The following is a 16,343-nucleotide window of genomic DNA, read 5'->3' as shown; positions in this document are numbered from 1 at the left end:
TGCAGAGGTGTCATCCAGGAGCCAGGAACTAGATTTAAAAATCTTAGAGGTCTACCTGATGTTCTGTTGTACTGTGACTGAGCTGGCACTCAAACCACTAGACACAGTTTTCCCCACTCTTCCTTCCCCTTTCCAAAGACAAAGGGTCCTTACCTCATGGCCAGTGACACCACAGGCCCATGGGGAGTACTGCCAGACTACCGCTAATATTCCCTTAAGGCCCAAGTACTCTTCAGTCAGCTTGTGGTGAATGCTGCCTGGCCTGGGACTCACCCTTTAGGTCAGTGAGCCCTCCTCTGTCCCAGGGCAAGTCCAGAAATGCAGTCCAAGAGTCAAATCATGGAACTGGGGACTCAGGAGCCCACTTGGTGCTCTACCTCTTGTGGTCATGCTGGTACCTGAGGTGCAAAATAAAGTCCCTTTTACTTTTCCCTCTGCTTTTCTCAAGTAGGGGTTCTGTCCCATAGCCACCACAGCTGATAATGTGCTAGTCTCACCTGAAATGAGCAATTCTCAGAGGCTCACCCAGGACCCTCGATGTAGTACATGGGTATCACTTCTGGTTATTCATGGCCCAAGGTCTCTTCAATTAGCAGGTGATGAATGCTGGTGGGGCTGGGTCCTTCCTTTCAAGGTAGCAGGTTCCTTCTGGCCCAGGGTGTGTCTAGTATTGTCATTCAGGAGCTAGGGCCTGCAAATGGGGCCTCAGTACTCTGGCCAGTGCCCTATCCTGCTGTGGCTGAGCTGGTATCCAAGATGCAAGACAAAGTCCTCCTCACTCTTCCCTCCCCTCTCCTCAGGTGGAAAGAAGGGGTCTCTTTTGGAGCTGTGATCTGTGCAGCCTGTGGTTAGGAGAGGGGTGATGCCAACACTCTCTTAGCTATTCTGGCTTGTATCTCAGTAGGTCACCTGCCCCCTAGTTCACTGTCTCTGGCCTCCATTCAGTACTGGGACTCATGTAGGGGTTGCAGTTCTTGCAGCCTACACTGCCTTTTGAGTTTATTTAGAGCCTCAGAGAACTGTAGCCCTCAGTGGCAAGGCTTGTAGAACTCAAGTTTGAACTGCTGTGATTGGCGTTTTGTCTCTGGCTAGGGCTGGTTTAAATGCCCTCCATGGGTCAGTGTCAGCTGAATTTGGTCCAGCTTTTCTTTCTGCTACAAGAGGACAGTACTGTGTTCAATGTTTCACAATCACTGGGCTCTCCCTTCCCCAGCACACTGAAAAGCTCTCTGCACCCTGCCGCCACTGCTGGGAGTGAGTGCTGGGAAAGGAATGGCTTTTGTGATTCAACACTGTGTTTTCTACACTTCAGCACCTCTTTCAATGATAGGAAGCTAAAACCAGATACTATGAGTACTCACCTGATTTTTGGTTCTTATGAAGGTGCTCTGTGTGTGTGTAGATAGTTGTTAAATTGGTGTCCTTTTGGGGGGATGGTTGGTGAAGCCTTCTCTCCTGCCATCTTGCTCCACCTGGCTCCATAATTGTATTTATTTAAATAAACATTAAACAAACTTCCCCAAGTGCTAACATTCATATCACTAAACATAAATATTTTAAATCCCAACTTCACTGTGGGCTATTGAAGACTCTGATTCGTTAGACAACATTAAAAAACATTTTTTTCTTAATTTTTTTTTTCGTAGAGATAGGGGCTTGCTATGTTTCCCAGGCTGGTCTTGAACATCTGGCCCCAAGCAATTGCCTGCCTCAGCCTCCCCAAAATACTGGGATTACAGGTGCAAGCCACCATGCCTGGCCAACAAGCATATTTTTAAGAATATACTTTCATCTATAGGTCAGGTAAAGCTTTATTAAATGGTAAACATTTTTAACAGTGGAGAAATACAAGTTTTAAAAGCAAAAATATTCAGAAGGTCTGCTGTTCAAATAATATTTTTTTTTAAAACCTAGTGGAAGAGTATGATAAAATTCATTGAACTGAAAATCTAGTTACATTCTTATCAACATAACTAACTGGATCCAGTGTCCCTTGATACTTGATGTTAGACAATGCATATTTTTCCATTCAAGTGTATATTCTACATGGTCATATGTAATACCCCCACATGTCCCTTCTGTGGAAGGCTGTTTGCTAGCAGCCTATTTTTCTCTTTATTATTGTGGTACAGGGCTCCTTATTTCCCATCACCAGACTGTGTACGTCTTGGCCAAGAGGTCTCTGATTCAAGTTTACTTTATTATTATTATTTTTTTACAATTTTTATTGTATTTTTTTATTTCCATAGGTTCTTGGGAACAGGTGGTGTTTGGTTACATTCATAAGTTCTGTAATGGTGATCTGTGAGATTTTGATGCACCCGTCACCCGAGCAGTATAGACTGTACCCAATTTGTAGTCTTTTATCACCCACCCACCTCTGACTCTTTACCCTGAGTCCCCAAAGTCCATTACATCATTCTTATGCCTTTGCATTCTCATAGATTAGCTCCCACTTATAAGTGACAACATACAATGTCTAGTTTTCCATTCCTGAGTTACTTCACTTAGAATAATGGTCTCCAATTCTATTTAGGTTGCTGCGAATGCCATTATTTCATTCCTTTTTTTTTAATCACTGAATAGTATTCCATGGTATATATATGCAACAATTTCTTTATCCACTCATTGATTGATGGGCATTTGGGCTGGTTCTGTATTTTTGCAATTTCAAATTGTGCTGCCATAAACATGTGTGTGCAAGTATCTTTTTCTGTGTAATGACTTCCTTTCTCTTGATAGATACCCAGTAGTGGGATTGCTGGATCAAATGGTAGTTCTACTTTTAGTTCTTTAAGAAATCTCCACACTGTTTTCCACAGTGGCTGTAGTAGTTTACATTCCCACCAGCAGTGTAAAAGTGTTCCCTTTTCACTGCATCCCTGCCAACATCTATTATTTTTTGATTATGGCCATTCTTGCAGGAGTAAGGTGGTATAGCATTGTGGTTTGGATTTGAATTTCCCTCATCATTAGTGATGTTGAGCATTTTTTTCATATGGTTTTTGGCCATTTGTGTACCTTTTGAGAAATGTCTATTCATATCCATTTTTTGATGAGATTTGTTTGTTTCCTTCTTGCTAATTTGTTTGAGTTCCTTGTAGATTCTGGATATTAGTCCTTTGTTGAATGTGTAGATTGTGAAGATTTTCTCCCCCTCGCTGGGTTGTCTGTTTACTTTGCTGATTGTTTCTTTTGCTGTGCAAAAGCTTTTTAGTTTAATTAAGTCCTACCTATTTATCATTGTTTTTGTTGCATTTGCTTTTGGGTTCTTGGTCATGAAGTCTTTGCATAAGCCAGTGTTTAGAAGGGTTTGTCCAATGTTATCTTCTACAGTTTTTATGGTTTCAGGTCTTAGATTTAAGTCCTTAATCCATTTTGAGTTGATTTTTGTATAAGGTGAGAGATGAGGATCCAGTTTTATTCTTCTGCATGTGGCTTGTCAATTATCCCAGCACCATTTGTTGAATAGAGTGTCCTTTCCCCACTTTATGTTTTTGTTTGCTTTGTGGAAGATCTGTTGTCTGTAAGTATTTGGGTTTATTGCTGGGTTCTCTATTCTGTTCCGTTGGTCTATGTGCCTATTTTTATACCAGTACCAAGCTGTTTTGGTGACTATGGCTTTTTATTATAGTTTGAAATCAGGTAGTATGATGCCTCCAGATTTGTTCTTTTTTCTTAGTCTTGCTTTGGCTATGCGGGCTCTTTTTTTTGTTTCCATATGAATTTTAGAATAGTTTTTTCTAATTCTGTGAAGAATGATGGTGGCATTTTGATGGGGATTGCACTGAATTTGTAGATTGCTTTTGTCAGTATGGTCAGTATGGTCATTTTCACAATATTGATTCTACCCACTCATGAGCATGGAATGTGTTTCCATTTGTTTGTGTTGTCTGTGATTTCTTTCAGCAGTGTTTTGTAGTTTTCCTTGTAGAGGTCTTTTGACTCTTTTGTTAGGTATATTCCTAAGTATTTTATTTTTTTGCAGCTATTGTAAAAGGGGTTGAGTTCTTGATTTCATTCTCAGGTCGGTTGCCATTGGTGTATAGCAGAGCTACTGACGTGTGTACAGTAATTTTGTATCCTGAAACTTTGCTGAAATCATTTATCAGTTCTAGGGGCTTTTTGGAGGAGTCTTTAGGGTTTTCTGGGTATAAAAACATATCATCAGCAAAGAGCAACAGTTTGACTTCCTTTTTACAAATTTGGATGCCCTTTATTTCTTTCTCTTGTCTGATTGCTCTGGCTAGGACTTCCAGAACTATGTTGAATAGAAGTGGTGAGAGTGAGCATCCTCCTCATTTCACTTCTCAGAGGGAATGCTTTCAACTTTTCCTCATTCAGTGTGATATTGCCTCTGGGTTTGTCACAGATGACTTTTATTACATTAAGGTATTTCCCTTCTATGCCGATTTTGCTGAGTGTTTTAATCTTAAAGCGATGCTGGATTTTGTCAAATGCATTTTCTGCATTTATTGAGATGATCACGTGAGTTTAAAAAATTCTGTTCATGTGGTGTATCAGATTTATTTACTTGTGTATGTGAAACCATCCCTGCATCCCCGGTATGAAACCCATTTGATCATGGTGGATTATCTTTTTGATATGCTGTTGGATTCAGTTAGCTATTATTTTGTTAAGGATTTTTGCATCTATATTCATTAGCAATATTGGTCTGTGGTTTTCTTTTTTTGTTATGTCTTTTCCTGGTTTTGGTGTTAGAGGGATGCTGGCTTCATAGAATAATTTAGGGAGGATTCTTTCTCTATCTTGTGGAATAGTGTCAATAGGATTGGTACCAATTCTTCTTTGAATTTCTGATAGAATTCAGCTGTGAATCCATCTGGTCCTGGACTTTTTTTGTTGGCGATTTTTTTAATTATCATTTCAATCTCACTGCTTGCTATTGGTCTGCTCAGAGTTTCTAATTATTTCTGGTTTAAGCTAGGAGGATTGTATATTTCCAGAAATTTATCCATCTCCTCTAGGTTTTATAGTTTATGTGCATAAAGTTGTTCATAGTAGTCTTGCATGGTGTTTTGTATTTCTGTGGTGTCAGTTGTAGTATCTCCCATTTTGCTTCTAATTGAGCTTATTTGGTTCTTCTCTCTTCTTTTCTTGGTTAATCTTGTTAATGGTCTATTATTATTTTTCTTTTCAAAGAACCAGCTTTTTGTTTCACTTATCCTTTGTATTTTTTTTGTTTCAATTTCATTTAGTTCTTCTCTGATCTAGGCTATTCCTTTTCTTCTGCTGGGTTTGGATTTGGTTGGTTCTTGTTTCTCCAGTTCCTTGAGGTGTGACCTTAGATTGTCTATTTGTGCTCTTTCAGACTTTTTGATGCAGACCTTTAAGGTTATGAACTTTCCTCTTAGCACCACCTTTGCTGTATTTTGTAGATTTTGATAGGTTGTGTCACTATTATTCAGTTCAAAAAATTTTTAGTTTCCATATTGATTTCATTGTTGACCCAATGATCACTCAGGGGCAGATTATTCAATTTCCATGTATTTTAATGGTCTTGAGGGTTCCTTTTGGAGTTAATTTCCAATTTTATTCCACTGTGGTCAGAGAGGGTACATGATATAATTTCAGTTTTCCTAAATTCATTGAGACTTGTTTTGTGGCCCCTTACATGGTCTATTTTGGAGAATATTCCATGCAGTGATGAATAGAGTATATTTTGTGTTTTTTGGTAGAATGTTTGGTACATATCTGTTATGTCCATTTATTCTAGGGTGTAGTTTAAATCTATTGTTTCATTGTTGACTTTCTGTCTTGATGATCTGTCTAGTGCTGTCAGTGGAGTATTGAAGTCTCCCACTATTACTGTGTTGTTGTCTCTCTCATTTCTTAGGTGTAGTAGTAATTATTTTATAAATTTGGGAGGTCCAGTGTTAGGTGCAGGTATATGTAGGACTGTGATAGTTTCCTGTTGGACAAGGCCTTTTATCATTATATAATGACCCTCTTTGTCTTTTTTAACTGCTGTTGCTTTAAAGTTTGTTTTGTGTGATATGAGAATAGCTACTCCTGCTGGCTTTTGGTGTCCATTTGTGTGGAATGTCTTTTTCTACCCCTTTACCTTAAGTTTATGTGATTCCTTATGTGTTAGGTGAGTCTCTTGAAAGCAGCAGATACTTGGTTTGTGGATTCTTATCTATTCTGCTATCCTGTATCTTTTAAGTGGAGCATTTAAGCCATTTACATTCAGTGTTACTATTGAGATGTGAGGTGCTATTCTATTCATCATGTTATTTGTTGCCTGAATACCTGTTTTTTTTCAAAGTTTATTGTGTTGTTATTTTATAGGTCCTGTGAGATTTATGCCTTAAGGAGGTTCTGTTTTGATGTGTATTTTGAGAATCTGTTTCAAGATTTAGTGCTCCTTTTACCAGTTCTTGTAGTACTGGCTTGGTAGTGGTGTATTCTCTCACCATTTGTTTGTCTAAAACAGACTGTATCTTTCCTTCATTTATGAAGTTTAGTTTTACTGGATGCAAAATTCTTGGCTGATAATTGTTTTGTCTAAGGAGGCTGAAGATAGGGCTCCAATCCCTTCTAGCTTGCAGGGTTTCTGCTGAGAAATCTGCTGTTAATCTTATGGGTTTTCCTTTATAGGTTACCTTGTGCTTTTGCCTCACAGCTCTTAATATTCTTTCTTCCATCTTGACTTTAGATAACCTGATGACTATGTGCCTGGGTGATGATCTTTTTGTGATGAATTTCCCAGGGGTTATTTGAGCTTCTTTTATTTGGATGTCTAGATCTCTAGCAAGGCTGTGGAAGTTTTCCTCTATTATTCCCCCCAAATATGTTTCCCCAACTTTTAGATTTCTCTTCTTCTCAGGAATGCCAATTATTCTTAGATTTGGTCATTTAACATATCCCAAACTTCTTGGAGGCTTTGTTCATTGCTTTTTAAATTCCTTTTTCTTTGTCTTTGTTTGAGCTCTGAAGTTCTTTCTTCTGCTTGTTTGATTCTATTGCTGAGACTTTCCAGTGCATTTTGCATTTCTATAAGTGTGCCCTTGCTTTCCAGAAATTGTGATTGTTTTTATTTATGCTATCTATTTCACTTAAGATTTCTCCCCTCATATCTTGTATCAGTTTTTTGATTTCACTAAATTGGACTTCACTTTTCTCTGGTGCTTCCTTGATTAGCTTAATAACCAACCTTTTGAATTCTTTTTCTGGCAAATCAGGGATTTCTTCTTGGTTTGGATCCATTGCTGGTGAGCTAGTGTGATTTTTTGAGTGTGATAAAGAAACTTGCTTTGTCATATTACCAGAATTGTTTTTCTGGTTCCTTCTCATTTGGGTGGCCTATGTTAGAGGGAAGATCTGGAGCTCAAGGCTGCTGTTCAGATTCTCTCCCCCTTTTCCTAGGGATGTGGCTTCTTAAGCACTGAATTCTAGCTATTGTTATTTCTTTTCTGGGTCTAGACACCCAGTGTGGGTACCATGTTCCGGGCTGGTACTGGGGATTGTCTGTCACAGCACAGAGTCTTGTGATGTGAACCATCTTCCAGTCTCTCAGCCATGAATAGATGCACCTGCTCTGGTCGAGGTGGCAGAGGAGTGAAATGGACTCTGTGAGGGTCCTTAGTTGTACTATTGTTGCTTATTGCACTAGTTTTGTGCTGGTTGGCCTCCTGCCAGGAGGTAGCACTTTCAGGAGAGCATTAGCTGTGGTAGTATAGGGAGGACCAGGCAGTGGGCAGGGCCCTAGAACTCCCAAGAGAATATGACCTTTGTCTTCAGCTACCTGGGTGGGTAGAGAAAGACCATCGTGGGGGGTCAGGGTTAGGCATGCCTGAGTTCAGATTCTCCTTGGGTGGGGCTTGTTGCGGCTGCTGTAGGGGATGGGGTACGGTTCCCAGGTCGATGGAGTTATGTTCCCAGGAGGATTATGGCTGCCTCTGCTGTGTCATGCAGGTCACCAGGGAAGTGGAAGAAAGCTGGCAGTTACTAACCTCACTCAGCTTTTGTGCAACTCAAAGAGCCAGTCTCACTCCCACTGTGTCCCACCTCAACAGCACTGAGTTTGTTTCCAGGCTCTGAGTGAGCAGGGCTGAGAACTTGCCCCAGGCTACCAGCCTCTGGGCTGAGAAATCAGGCAGGGCTTTCAGGTTTTGTGCCTCCTTGCCTGCCTGTCTGCACTCTGGATTCACCCATCTCCCCCGCGTTCTATCTAAGAAACTTTGCATTTGGTTAGAATTGTTGCAAAGTTCAGCTGGAGGTTTCCTTCTCCTTGTATTTTTCCAGTTTCTCTGGAGCCCTCCCCAAGGACTCATGTGAAACAAAGTCAGACATGGCTTCCCTGGGGACTGAGAGAGCCCAGAGGACTCTTCTCCCTGCTTCCTCTACTCCTGTATTTCACTCAGCTCTCTAAATTATCTCAGTTCCAGGTAAGGTTAAATCCTTCTCCTGTGATCTGGACCTTAAGGTTCCTCAGTGAGGGTGTGTGATCGGGGGAGGACGATCCCTGTTTCCCGCTTTCACACTTTGGGCACTCACAGTATTTTGGCTGTCTCCCAGGTCCTGCAGGAGCAATCTGCTCCCTTCAAGGGGTCTGCGGATTCTCCCAGCTTTCCTGCAGTTGCTCTTGAAGCAAAAGTTTGTGATGTGAGTTTCCACATGCTGCTCTGTCCATCTGAATGGGAGCTGCGGTTTAGTTCTGCCTCCTATCTGCCATTTTTTTCTCCCCCTCTCTGATTCAAGTTAACTTTCTGAGCAACACCAGTATCCCAGATTCCTGTGAAGCAACACCAGCATCCCAGATTCCTGTGAAGTGGATCTTGAAGTCATAGTAGCTTTTGTTTTGATGTAAAAGTGCACTGGCTAAACAATCTCATGTTCCATATATTCTTCTGTCATTTTTTACAATGACAACATCTGTTCCCATGTGTCATATGTCCTGCTGCATGACTGGCATAACCTTCAGAAGGATGTGGCTGGTCCCACTGTCTCTGCAGCACTGCAGGCAGCACAACACTGAGGTGACCATCACACAGTGACCACTGACTCTGCTGTCCTTGATCTTTTATCTGTCTCTATAGATTTGCCTTTTCCAGAATGTCACGTAGTTGGAACCATACAGTACGCAGCCTTCTCAAATTGGCTCCTTTCATTTAGCAATGTGCTTTTAAGGGTTTCTTTCACTTTTGTTGGCATTTGGTGGCAGAAGCAGGGCAAGGATACACCTGATGAGAGACTCAGGGCTTTCTCTCTCTTGAAATTTCCTCCAGGCATTGTTTTTGGAAGACATTTGAATAGTTTTCATGAAGAACCCAAACAACATGGAAAAATAAGCAGACAATTGTGCCAGCCCGCTGGATGTGACTGGCTAAATTCTGAATAACAGCTCTGGTAGATTGTTAAGGTAATTGTCCCTAGTGAATCATGCCTCCCAGTATCTGTGCCTTTTTATGGTTCCTTTCCACACTGACACTTGGCCAAGTGACTTGCTTTGGCCATTGGAATGTTAGTATATGTGATACAAACAGAAGCTTAAAAAGCCCTTGTGCATAGGAGTTGTCCTCTTTTGCTCCTGGGAATTCTTGGGACACATATGAAAAAAGACCAGGCTGGTCCCCTTGAGGATGAGAAACCACCCTAAGAGAGAGGCTCAGCTAACAGAGAGCACCAAGTGCCACACATAAGAATGAGGCCATCTTAGATCACTCAGCCCCAGCTGAGGTATTGGATAAATATACTCATATGGTTGACCCAGGAGAGTCCAGCAGAAGAAGCACTCAGCTGAGTCCAGAGCAAATTCTTTATCCCTAATATTTGTAAGAATTATAAAATGATTATTTTGTACCACTAAGTTTTGAGGTGGTTTATTACACAACAATAAATAATCAATACAATAATGATATTAATTTGAGTTACCTGTTATGGACCATCAGCTAAAACTGGCCTGCCTGTACATGTGTTGACAGGATCTAAGTATAGAGAAATTAAACACACTGAGGGGACAAAAATTTATATTCTTTTGAAATTAGAAATATTCTTAAAGACATTTCACTTTTTTGAACTCTAAAAACATCTTCCTGTTAATTTCTTTTGCAGCTCATTAGTCACTTAAGTCTGTTTCTCCTTCCCACCTTGAAGTAATTTTCCTGTTGAAAACCCTCTTGCTTGGAAGCTGGTGATAGTGCTGACTTTCCTTAGTGTTAAAATGGTTTGCCCAGAGGTGGCAGGCAGCATCATGTGCATACTCACCTATATGGTACTGACTTTGTGTCTATGACAAGGTTATTTGTTTGTGCCAACCTTTTTTTTTAATCTATACCCTTTGCATACTGTCATTTAAAGTCTGATTATAATTATTTGTAGATATTATCTATGTGTTTCTAACTAAGGGCAGAAGTGCTACAAAGTGACAAAAAGAGCACACCCTGGGGTCAGACTTCATGGGTTCTTATTGAAGTTCTCCTACTTACTGTGTGGCCTTGAAAAAATTACTTAACTTTATTGTGCTTTAGTTTCCCACTCTGTAAAATGAGCATATAACCAGCCTCATGAGGTTTAGAAGTTTAAAATGATGTAATTGACATAAAGCACTTATAATGGTGCCTAGCACATATTCTTCATCAGTATTTGCTGTTATTATATAAAGGGACAAGGTCTCAGAGCCTGAAGGCAGCTCGAAGCCAGGCCTCTCATAGAGAAAACTTTTAGAAATTAGGCTGACTTTAATAAGACCCTACAGTGGACAAAATCTCTGTTAAGGGTACAAAAACATGCCTTTCTAAGGGAACATGGCCACCTGACATTCTGCTCCTATGCCAAGGCCCTCGTTCTATTATTCAGTAATTCCTTATTATAAATTGTTTGTTGTGTGCCTGCTATGAAGAATATGGAAAATCACTGTATATCATTATTTTTCTTAAGGAGCTTCCAGGAAAAATTAAATAACTAACAAAGACAGAAGTACAGGATATGTTACAGGTCAATCTATGCTAAGTGCTAAGTGACAGTAAGTGTTGTAGAAGTTCAGAGAAGGGAGAGATCCTTGAGGCTAAAGGAAGAAAGGTAGGCTTCCTAGAAGAACTAAAGCTTGAGCGGGGCCTTAAGGATTTATTAGGTAGAAAGGAGAAGGAAGTCATTACAGGCACGGGGTACACCTTAAGCAAAGACAAAGAGGTTGATGTGGTTAAGTGAATTCAGATAACTGAAGAGATCAGTAAGGCTATCTTAATGATCCTCTTAATGATCAACTTGCAGTGTTTGAGTTTTCTCCATAATTAAACTCCCCCTTGTTTTTTTCTTCTCCTTCCCTTACTCCAGCACAACTCGTTCTCCACAGATCCTCTGTCTTACAAGACAGCATTGTGGAAATTTATTTGGCCTGGCAGGTAGAAAGGTTGTTCAGCTCAAGTCCAGGCTCCCAAAGGGATATTACAAAGTTCCTATCTGGCTGTCAATATTCTGTGCATATTGAAGCATGCATTTGTAGTTCACTGTACAAAAAAAGTGAAGAAAAAGAAAGAGCATAGCTTCTGTAAGAGGTTTGGAGCTTTGGTGAAGCAAGGCATGGCTTCTGTAAGAAGTTTGTGGTGGAAATCAGGTTCTAAAGCTGATTAAATCTCTAGGATTTGTAAGAGACAATTTTGAGCAATGAAAGGCAAATTAACTTTTACACAGCCATGTGCTCCAAAGAGCAGGGAAATTAGGCAGGAGAGGAAAGTGGTGGAGAAAAAAATATCCCAACAGGAAAGCAAAATCACAGGGCATCATCTATAGACATTCTGGAGCATCCAGCCTAAGTAAACATATAGAATTGTGATGTGGTGGACATGTTTCTTTATTCATCTGAAACAGGGTGAAAGCAGAGAAGACTCACATGGAGCTGAAAACAGTTATTCCTCTGTACAAAAAAGATGCAGGGCAAGTACTTTGGAGGTTCTGAATTCTAAGTGAATGAATACTAAGGAAACCACTCATCACTTTCTTGAAATTTCTAAGAATATGGAGCAATAGGAATGGAATAGTCACAAAGCAGCACAAAAATGTAACTTTCTTTCTTTTCTTTCTTTCTTTTTTGTTTTTTACATTACAGAGCTTAACTTTGTTCTGAGCCCTCACATCCATGTGGTGATTTTTTCAGCAATTACCATAATTGTCACTATGTCAGACTACCTGGTCTTTGGCCACTGTGTATTCACTTGCTTCTGAGGACCATAGATGTTGCTAGGCCCTCCTCTAGTGAGGAGGTCCCTGTACTTTAGCTCATTAATCTCCTCTTCTCTCACTGGTTGGCTTAGGAACCCTCTTCTGCTTTCTCTACATCCTACAAGAGAAGGGTGTGCAAACCCCTGTGAGGCCACTCTCAGGCCCACCTGTCTTGTCTCCTCCTTCAGTCCTAACTACTCAATAGTGGTTGATTTTTTTCCTCCAAGGAACATTTGGCTATATCTGGAGACATATTTATTGTCATAACCAGGGATGGTGCTATTGGCATCTTGTGTTTAGGGGCCAGGGATGCTGCTCAAGATCCTACAATGCACAGGAGAGCCCCTCACAATGTCAAGAATACCGAGGCGGAGAAACTCTGGTCTGGGCTGGCAATACAAATGACTGAGAAGGGAAAGCCTATTGAGTGACTTTTAAAAATGTTACTCTGCTGCTTTTATGTTGAACGTGTGACTTGCTACGGAGGGATTAAAGTCTAGCAGACAGAGTCACTCATGTAAACAAATAACTGAGGTAGTGTGTTATAGGTGCTGAAATTTAATATATGTATGTAGTTTTTTTTAAAAAAAATGCATTCTTCACTGTAGCCTTTAAACTTATAAAACTGTTAGTAATGCATGATTAGCTAGTATTGAAACTTTTCAATTTAACAAATATTATACCACAAGTGTTATCTGTGTTCTAAGTATTATCCATCAACTGCTGCTTGTCTAAAAGTTTGCTCATAAAGCCACATTCAGGCAGTACTGTCCACTTAGTGGGAGCCTTCTGAATTGTAGGCATAATGCCTAGAAAGAACTAATCAGCCTTGGGAGTGTTAGGCTTAGAAAACCCAAATGTATAATGTGATGGCAAATGTTGTGGCTAAAGGAAACTTATAATTCATCATCCAAACTGGGACAAGTTGAGAGTAAACGGACTACTATTAATAACCACGCCAGGACAATAGGTATACACTAGTACTGTCCAGAGAAAATCTAAATCATAGCACTTTTGAAGGTGACTACTAATGAATATCTAAAAATTCCTCGTGTAAGTGGCTAACAGTTTAAGAAGTATCTCTTTTTAGAAGGAGTTGCATTTTCACATGAAATTTTGGGAGACCAAAGAGCAGTTAAGGTCTAAAATAACACAGCTGTGACAATGGAATTTATTTATTTATTATTATTTATATTTTTCCACAAGTTATTGGGTTACAGGTGGTATTTGGTTACATGAGTAAGTTCTTTAGTGGTGATTTGTGAGATTTTGGTGCAAGTATCAGCCAAGCAGTATACACTGCCCCATATTTGTAGATTTTATCTCTTGCCCCCCTCCCACTCTTACCCCCAAGTCCCCAAAGTCCATTGTATCATTCTTACGCCTTTGGGTCCTCATAGCTTAGCTCCCACATATCAGTGAGAACATACAATGTTTGGTTTTCCATTCCTGAGTTACTTCACTTAGAATAAGTCTCCAGTCTCATCTAGGTCCCTGAAAATGCTGTTAATCCATTCCTTTTTATGACTGCATAGCATTCCATCATATATGTATATATAATATATATATATGTGTGTGTGTGTATATACGTGTGTGTATATATCTATATGTGTGTGTATATATATATATGTGTATGTATATATATATATGTGTGTATGTATATATATATGTGTATGTGTATATATATATATATATGTGTATGTGTATATATATATATATATATATATACTGTTTTCCATAGTGGCTGTACCAGTCTACATTCCCACCAGCAGTGTAGAAGTATTCCCTGATCACTGCATCCACGCCAACATCTACTGTTTTTTGATTTTTTTGATTATGGCCATTCTTGCAGGAGTAAGGTGGTATCACATTGTGGTTTTGATTTGCATTTCACTGATCGTTAGTGATGCTGAGTATTTTTTTTATATGTTTGTTGGCCATTTGTATATCTTCTTTTGAGAATTGTCTATTCATGTTCTTAGCCCGCTATTTGATGGGATTGTTTTTTTCTTACTGATTTGAGTTTATTGTAGATTCTGGTTGTTAGTCCTTTGTAAGATGTATAGATTGTGAAGATTTTCTCCCATTTGGTGGGTTGCCTGTTTACTCTGCTGACTGTTCCTTTTGCCATGCAAAAGTTCTTTAGTTTAATTAGGTCCCAGCTATTTGTTTTTATTGCATTTGCTTTTGGGTTCTTAACCATGAAATCCTTGCCTAAGCCAATGTCTAGAAGTTTTTCCAATGTTATCGTCTAGAATTTTTATAGTTTCAGGTCTTATGTCAAAGTTCTTAATCCATCTTGAGTTGATTTTTGTATAAGGTGAGAGATGAGGATCCAGTTTCATTCTCCTACATGTGGCTAGCCAATTATACCAGCACCATTTGTTGAATAGAGTGTCCTTCCCCCACTTTATGTTTTTGTTTGCTTTGTTGAAGATCAGTTGGCTGTAAATATTTGGGTTTGTTTCTGAGTTCTCTATTCTGTTCCATTGATCTATGTGCCTATTTTTATACCAGTTCCATGCTGTTTTGATGACTATGGCCTTATAGTATAGTTTGAAATCAGGTAGTGTGATGCCTCCAGATTTGTTCTTTTCACTTAGTCTTGTTTTGGCTATGCGGGCTCTTTTTTGCTTTCATATGACTTTTAGAATTGTTTTTTCTAACTCTGTGAAGAATGATGGTGGTACTTTGATGGAGATTGTGTTGAATTTGTGGATTGCTTTTGGCACTGTGTTCATTTTCACAATAATGATTCTACCCTTCCATGAGCATGAGATGTGTTTCCATTTGTTTGTGTTGTCTATGATTTTTTTCAGCAGTGTTTTGTAGTTTTCCTTGTAGAGGTCTTTTGAATCCTTTGTTAGATATATTCCTAAGCATTTTATTTTTTTTTCCAGCTATTGTAAAAGGGGTTGAGTTCTTGATTTGATTCACCACTTGGTCACTGTTTGTGTATAGAAAAGCTACTGATTTGTGTACATTTATCTTATATCTGGAAACTTTGCTGAATTCTTTTATCAGTTCTAGGAGCTTTGTGGAGGAGTCCTTAGGGTTTTCAAGGTAAACAATTATATCTTCAGCAAACAGGGGCAGTTTGACTTCTTCTTTATCAATTTGGATGGTCTTTATTTCTTTCTCTTGTCTTCTAGGTTTTCTAATTTATGTGCATAAAGGTGTCCATAGTAGCCTTGAATGATCTTTTGTATTTCAGTGGTGTCAGTTGTAATATCTCCTGTTTTATTGCTTAGTTAGGTTATTTGGATTTTCTGTCTTCTTTTCTTGGTTAATCTTGCTAAAGGTCTATCAATTTTATTTATCTTTTTAAAGAACAAGCTTATTGTTTCATTTAACTTTTTAATGTTTTTGTTTCAATTTCATTTAGCTCTGCTCTGATCTTGGTTATTTCTTTTCATATGCTGGTTTTGGGTTTGGTTTGTTCTAATTTCTCTAGTTTCTTGAGGTGTGACCTTAGATTGTCTGTTTGTGTTCTTTCAAATTTTTTGATGTAGGCATTTAGGGCTACAAACTTTCCTCTTAGCACTGCCTTAGGTGTATCCCAGAAGTTTTGATAGGTTGTGTCATTATTATCATTCAGTTCAAAGAATTTTTAAATTTCCATCTTGATTTTGTTTCTGATCTATTGCTCATTCAGGAGCAGGTTATTTACTTTTTATGTATTTGCATGATTTTGGAGGTTCTTTTTGGTGTTGATTTCCAGTTTTATTCCACTGTGATCTGAGAGAGTGCTAGATATAATTTCAATTTTATTAAATTTATTGAGGCTTGTTTTATGGCTTATCATATGATCTATCTTAGAGAAAGTTCCATGCACTGTTGAATAGAATGTGTATTCTGTGGTTGTTGGATGAAATGTTCTGTATATATCTGTTAAGGCCATTATTTTCCAAGGTGTAGTTTAAATCCATTGTTTCTTTGTTGACTTTCTGTCTTCATTACCTGTCTAGTGCTTCAGTGGAGTATTGACGTCCTCCACTATTATTGTGTTGCTGCCTGTCTCATTTCTAAGGTCTGCTAGTAATTGTTTTATAAGTTTGGGAGCTCCAGTGTTAGGTGCATATATATTTGGGATTGTGATATTTTCCTGTTGGACAAGGCCTTTTACCATTATATAATGTCCCTCTTTGTCTCTTTTAACC

General features: G+C 39.0%; 1 pseudogene; it reads right to left on the bottom strand.

Moving 5' to 3' along the window:
- Positions 1-1,870: 1,870 nt before the first annotated feature.
- On the bottom strand, positions 1,871-9,010 carry LOC101145969 (SPRY domain-containing protein 7-like; annotated as a pseudogene).
- Between the last annotated feature and the right edge of the window lie 7,333 nt (positions 9,011-16,343).

Source organism: Gorilla gorilla, chromosome X (assembly GCF_029281585.2).
Source record: "Gorilla gorilla gorilla isolate KB3781 chromosome X, NHGRI_mGorGor1-v2.1_pri, whole genome shotgun sequence".
Lineage (NCBI taxonomy): Eukaryota > Metazoa > Chordata > Mammalia > Primates > Hominidae > Gorilla > Gorilla gorilla.
Note: the sequence above shows the minus strand (reverse complement) of the source record. Positions and strands in the feature narration are given on the sequence as shown.